The sequence below is a fragment of the Balaenoptera acutorostrata genome, chromosome 17 (assembly GCF_949987535.1).
Source record: "Balaenoptera acutorostrata chromosome 17, mBalAcu1.1, whole genome shotgun sequence".
Classification (NCBI taxonomy): Eukaryota; Metazoa; Chordata; class Mammalia; order Artiodactyla; family Balaenopteridae; genus Balaenoptera; species Balaenoptera acutorostrata.
In genome coordinates this window covers 1,201,366-1,207,746 of record NC_080080.1, presented here as the reverse complement: position 1 = coordinate 1,207,746, position 6,381 = coordinate 1,201,366, and the positions used below count along the sequence as shown (strand labels likewise).

General features: G+C 50.7%; 1 long non-coding RNA gene across 1 annotated transcript; it reads right to left on the bottom strand.

Annotated features, from left to right (window-relative positions):
• Positions 1-49: 49 nt before the first annotated feature.
• LOC103006035 (uncharacterized) lies at positions 50-4,479 on the bottom strand. The gene is made up of 3 exons (XR_449717.2): positions 4,431-4,479; positions 1,389-1,455; positions 50-465 (listed from the first exon to the last, which is right to left on the bottom strand). It is a non-coding gene; the product is annotated as an uncharacterized LOC103006035 (long non-coding RNA).
• Between the last annotated feature and the right edge of the window lie 1,902 nt (positions 4,480-6,381).

Sequence of the window (6,381 nt, the reverse complement as noted above, 5' to 3'; positions counted from 1 at the left end):
CGTCGTGGACGTTCCCCCCGCCTCCGCCTGCGTGTCTTCCCTGCGGCTCTCCGCTCCTGCGTCCCTGTCGCCTCCATTCACCGCCTCCCCGCTGGGCCCGCGCCCCCTCTCCACAGGCGCCCCCCTGCTGGGGCCACACGCACCCCTCCCGTCCCCGCTGCCCTCCTCCGGCTTCGAAGCCTTGGTCTGTCTCCCAGCACCTTTCTCCTTAAGCCCTTCCCACCTTTGCTCTTCCGATTTGTTCTCCTTTTTTCTTTTCTGTTTGCTTTTCACTTTCACCCCATCCTTTCCCTGGCTTGCGTCCACTCGCTCCTTGTCTCCCTCTCCCAGGGTGCTGGGCCACACAGCCTTCCCACCGTCCTGGCCGCTGGGCACAGCCTGCAGTGCCCCATCCTCAGAGGACACCTGGAGAGCACCAAGGGCCATCTTCCTCTCGTCCCCAGGGCCTTGTTGTAGCCTTGGAACCTTGTGCAGGAGAAAGAGCACACTATGAGTGGGCCACACCCCACAGGCAGCACCCACCCAGGTCGCAGACCCCAGTGACTGCTTTACTCACCACATCCTGCCCTGCCCTTCCCCACAGGGGCTGCCATCAGAGGGGCAACAAATCCAGACTATGCGCCTCTACTGCCTCCAAAGGAGCTTCAGAAAATAGCTTCTGTGTCTCAGCTCTCCTGGCCCTTGTCAGGAGTGGAACCCAGGGCAGCGCACTGCCCCCGGGCACAAACCCCACTGGGAACGGGCACAGGAGGAGCGGCTATTCCAATGCCACTTCCCCCACCCAGGCTCCACAGACTCATTTCACAACACATTCCTATTAGAAAGTCAGGCAGGGGATCTGCCTGGTGGTCCAGTGGTAAAGAATCTGCCTTCCAATGCATAGGACATGGGTTCAATCCCTGGTCGGGGAACTAAGATCCCACATGCCATGGGGCAACTAATGCCACGCGCCACAACTACTGAGCTTGTGCGCTTCAACTAGAGCCCGTGTGCCGCAAACTACAGAGCCCACGTGCTCTGGATCCCACACGCCACAACTAGAGAGAAGCCCGTGCACTGCAACAAAAGATCCCACACGCCTCAACGAAGATCCCGCGTGCCACAAATAAGACCTGACATAGCCATAAAAAATAAATAAATAAATATTTTTTTTAAAAAAGAAAGAAAGTCAGACAAGTCAGACAGTAAGGTCATTCATTGTCTTTTTTTTGCCCACGCCGTGCGGTACCAGGGATGGAACTCATGCCCCCTGCAGTGGAAGCATGGAGTCTTAACCACTGGACCGCCAGGGATATCCCCATTCACTGTCTTCTTACACTTGCAAGAATAAACACGCAAGTACGAGTACCTAGAAAGTTGATCATGAGAATCACACCTGAAGATGTTACCTGGCCTTTTTTCTTGGAAAGCTTTTCACTGTTATGCGTCTTCACAGGCTTGGTGGTCTGTGCAGATCTAGAATACAGAACCATACGTAAATACATAAATCTGCTGCTCACTTAGAAAGCCTACCATTTTGAAATCAGATAACCAAAAAACAGATAAATAACCTACATTACAGACTACAGAGTCTCCAGTCTTTTCAGGGGACTCTTCTATTTTTCACAGCATGCTTGGTAAACATGAGCATATTCATAGGACATCTGTGGGCAGGGGGTGAATGAGCAACTCCAGTCTGACACTAATGAGCTGCTGGAAGCTGCAAAAGCACCCCTGGCACACCTCCTGCCGACAGGAGACCTGCGGGGGCTGCAGAAAGAGCGGATGGCAGAGCCAGCCCTGTCACCCACCAGGTCCACCTCTGCCCACCCCCGGCCCCTGTCAATATTATGACTGCCATGGGACTTCCCTGGTGGTCCGTGGTCAAGACTCCACGCTTCCAATGCAGGGGACGCGGGTTCCACCCCTGCCTGGGGACCTAGGATCCCGCATGCTGCGCAGCCAAAAAAATTAAACATTAAAGAAAAAAAAACTATGACTGCCAGGAAATCATCAATTTAGAAAAACGGTCCTTCAAAAGTAACCTTTAAGAAGTAGTAATTGTGAGAAACACATTCAGAAACAAAACCCAAACTAAACAGAGAGAAGATGAGACACAACAGGCCCGAGCAGGAGCGGCGGGGTAGCCCCTTCGGCCGCCACCCAAACACCGCCACGGGGACAGGCCCTGGGTTACGGAGGGCAAGGGAGGCCCGCCACCAGTCGACTGACCACCCAAAACCGCTCACTTCACACCCACTAGGATGGCTACAGCGAAAAGATGGACAATACCAAGTGCTGGCAGGCATGCAGAGAACGCAAGCTCCTCCCACATTGCTGGTGGGAGTGTAAAACTGTGCAGCCACCCTGGAAACAGTGTGGCAGTGCCGGAGCGAGGCAAACCACCACCACAAGACCCAGCAACTCCACTCCTAGGTGTTCACACAAATACTGTGAGCGAATGTTCACAGCAGCAATACTGACAAGAGCCCAAAGGTGGAAACAACCCAAAATGTCCATCAACAGATGAACGGATAAGCAAAAAGCACTATACTCAAACAGTAAAATATTTTCAGCCATAAAAATGAAGTGCTGGGGCTTCCCTGGTGGCGCAGTGGTTAAGAATCCGCTTGTCGATGCAGGGGACATGGGGTCAAGCCCTGGTCCGGGAATATCCCACATGCTGTGGAGCAACTAAGCCCACGCGCCACAACTACCGAGCCTGCACTCTAGAGCCCGCGAGCCACAGCTACTGAGCCCACGTGCCGCAACTACTGAAGCCCGCGCACCTAGAGCCCGTGCTCTGCAACAAGAGAAGCCACCGCAATGAGAAGCCCGCGCACTGCAACAAAGAGCAGCCCCCTCTCGCCACAACTAGAGAAAGCCTGCGCGCAGCGAGACCCAACACAGCCAAAAATAAATAAATAAAAATGAAGTGCTGATACGTGCTACAATGTGGATGAATCTTGAAAATATGTTAAGTGAAAGAAGCCGGACACAAAAGGACAAATATTGTATGATCCACTTGTACGAAATACCCAGAATAGGAAAATTCGTAGAAATAAATGGCTGATGAGAGGTTGCCAGGGGCTGGGGGAAGAGGGAAATGAGGGGTATGGGGTTTCCCTTTGAGGTGATGAAAAAATTCTGGAATTAGATCGTGCTGATAGTTGCCCAAGATTGTGAATGTCCTTAGTGCCAAGGAATTGTACACTCTGAAATGGTTAAAATGATGAATTTTACATTATATGAATGTTATCACAACAACAACAAACACAAAAGGAAAGTTTCCCAAAATTTCTGACACTTTCCATGAGAGAAAAAGAACAGCTGGGACAGAACACCAGGCACAGGAGAAATCCTGCCTCTGTTCACAGCATGGGGGCCGCACGGTGTGGCCCACAAGCTAGACCTGGGCCGCACACGTTTCTGTCTGTCTGGCCAAGCAGTTCTGTAAAATGTCAGCAACATTTAACATTCGTGACGCTTCACCATAACCATGGTGTGTGAGCTGCATACCCAGGAGCCTGCTCAGAAGTTCCTCCACCGCTCACAGCGGGGGTCCAGCAGGGAGGGAGGGAGGGAGGGAGCAAATGGCAGCCAGAAAAGGGAGCGGCCCACCCTCCCCCACCCCACTCCCCCTGACCCGATTACGGGAAACTAATAAACATGATTTGACATGACTCAGAGAAAACACCAAATTAAACTAATCCTGTACTCTGAGGCCGGGTGCTTCGTTCAAAACTGGAAATACTATTTAGAACAACAGAGCCTCAACTGCCTGATTCTAAAGCCTAGACTCCTTTCACCATGAACTGACACGCAAATCCTGTCATCAAGCCACACGTGTTTCCAGCACCAAAGTTTCCAAAAGCAAAACCTACCATGGTTTTTTTTCCATCAGGTTTTTTCTTTGTTCTACTGGACAAAGAGAGCTATTTATACTATCCTCTGAGACAAGGAAGTGGTAGAAAACAGGAGAGGTAAAGAAAGGTCAGTGACAACCATATGCCTAATGCCTTTTAAACTATTTTTGGTTCTATTCTTTGAAAAAGATGTGGTTACCTATTGTTACCTATTATTATTTCTGACAAGATCCTTTATTTATTGATAATATAAAAACCACAAAAGAGAGGACCGACGGCAGGTGAGGGGGCCAGTCCTCAGGACAGCGGCCTGACATCTCGGCCTTCACAGAATGTGCAAAAGACTGATTTCCTGCGTGGCAGCCAGCAGCTCCCGTTACCAATCGTTCTGTGGTTCTACTGGATTGTTCACTTCTGCTCAAGTGAGACCAAAGACTGGATAAAAACAGGGAGTGCAGGTCCCAATTCCAATGACAAGGGCGGAGTCAGGACTGAAGGTGATGTCGCTGCCCCTCCCACCGCTGCATCCTCACCATCCCCACCTCACCTCCTGCACAGAGGAAAGGGACACAGAACAAACCCTACCTGGTATCTTCTGAAATGGAGAATGTACTTTCTTCCTTCAGGCACTGCTACAAGTCACAAGAAGACAGAGAGTTTTACTGAGAACATTTCCATGTTGCGGTAATGGTTAGAACTTCTGTTAAAACACTAAAGAGACCACCACCAATGTGTGCTGAAGTGGCCCCTGGGAAGAGCAAACATGACCCTCAGGAAGTGAGCAAGTCAGGTCCAGGACACCATGACGCCCCCAGCCGGCAGCTTCCCGGTCCTTAGAACTCAGCAAGAGGGTGGCAGCTGCCTCAAAGGGTTCTGAGTAATGCGTAACCAAACCCACCCCTCCCAGAACTGATTCCAAGGCCCCGGGCACAACACAGAAAGCAGCGCGCCTTCTGAAATTAGAAATAAATGTACTTTACACACAAAATGTACATTTTTAAAACTATCAAAATGCCATAGAGACTAAGAAAGGCTTATGGATTTAAAAAAAAAAATGAAAAATTTAACTTAGTGAAGACTGTCAAGTTTAAAAATAGAACATTATCAGTAAATGAAAGATTCAAACCTGGTCTTTCCCACATCTTCCCTGATTTTTTTGGTTTGGCTCCTTCACTTTCTGTTTCTTCAGGTTTTCTAGGTTCATCTGGTCAGTATTCTCCCTCTTCCTTCAATGAAAAAAAAATTTTAATGCAAGTCCCAAGGGAGGAAATGTAAAGCCAACATTGAAACTTTGTCTCTGGCTTGGAGAAATACAAGCTGCACAGAAAAGCGATAGGATCACCCCGCCCTCTCCCTCCCCAGCCTGACACCAGACTCCTTGCTCGACACCACCTGGGCCATGTCTGTGTGCACACACTCTTCGCATCCCATTTTCCACTAGTGCAGGGATGGGGTCAATTAGACTAGGGCGTTTCAAGAGGTGAGCCAGCTCGTTAATAAAAATCACACTCCACTGAGCAAAGACCACTTCCTCCCAAAAACATTCGGTTACCTTGTGAGGGCAACTTCATCCTTCACTGAGAATGGCTTCAAATCAGACACCTGACCATCTCCCATCGCCTCTTCTTTACCTGTAATTGTGTGTCTCCAACTGTGAGAAAACAGAGCTGAAATGCATCACAGAGGACCCCAGGTAAGCAGCAGGTCAGTCGGAAAGGAGCTGAGCCTGGGCCCACGTGCAGGGACATTCTATGGCCTGTCATGCCTGTGGCTGGTGGTCCCACTGGCTGAGTCTACATCTAAAACACATCAACAGCTAACTCACATCAACCCACGACTAAGAGAAGAGCAAAGGCCCACTGTTCACAAGGTCTCTATACAACAAGTGTACCAGGAGGTGCATGTCATTATTGACCCCATTACTACAGAAACAGTCTCCAGGAACAGTTTCAGTTAACAGGTCCTGAGCATTTTCCCGCGTTTTATGTGTCATCATCTTTATATTTTGAAACGTCACAATTAACTATCTTGAAGGCAAGCATCAACTCCACTGAAAATAGCCTGTTTGCCAATTCCAGCTGAGTACTTACGGCTTTAGATGCATCAGACCAAAAGGAAAAGGAAAAGAAAGCTGTAAGCTCGTGGCGTTAACAAGATGAACGCCAGTAGGTGGTAAAGACAAAGAAGGCAGATCAGAACTCAGGAAATGGAGCGGGCGGCTCCACGATGAGGACAACCCAGGCCCTAAGGCAGATATCTGGGTTCCAGGGCGGACCCCGGCGGGGACTGGAGCCCGCCCGGGCACCGAGGGATTTGCGTGTGTCGGCGCCGGTCCACGCCCATCTCCTAGGGAGCTGGTCAGGCACAGGAGGCCCCGCGGGCCACGCTGGGTCGTGCGGAGAAGGGGAGACTGGGGAGAATGTCCCCCTCCTGGCCCCACCCGCCGCGCGCTCCAGAACTCCCACCTGCGGCTCCTCAAGGCCTCGGGCTCCGCAGCGAGCACACCGTCTACCGACGCGCCGGCTCCTGCCATCAG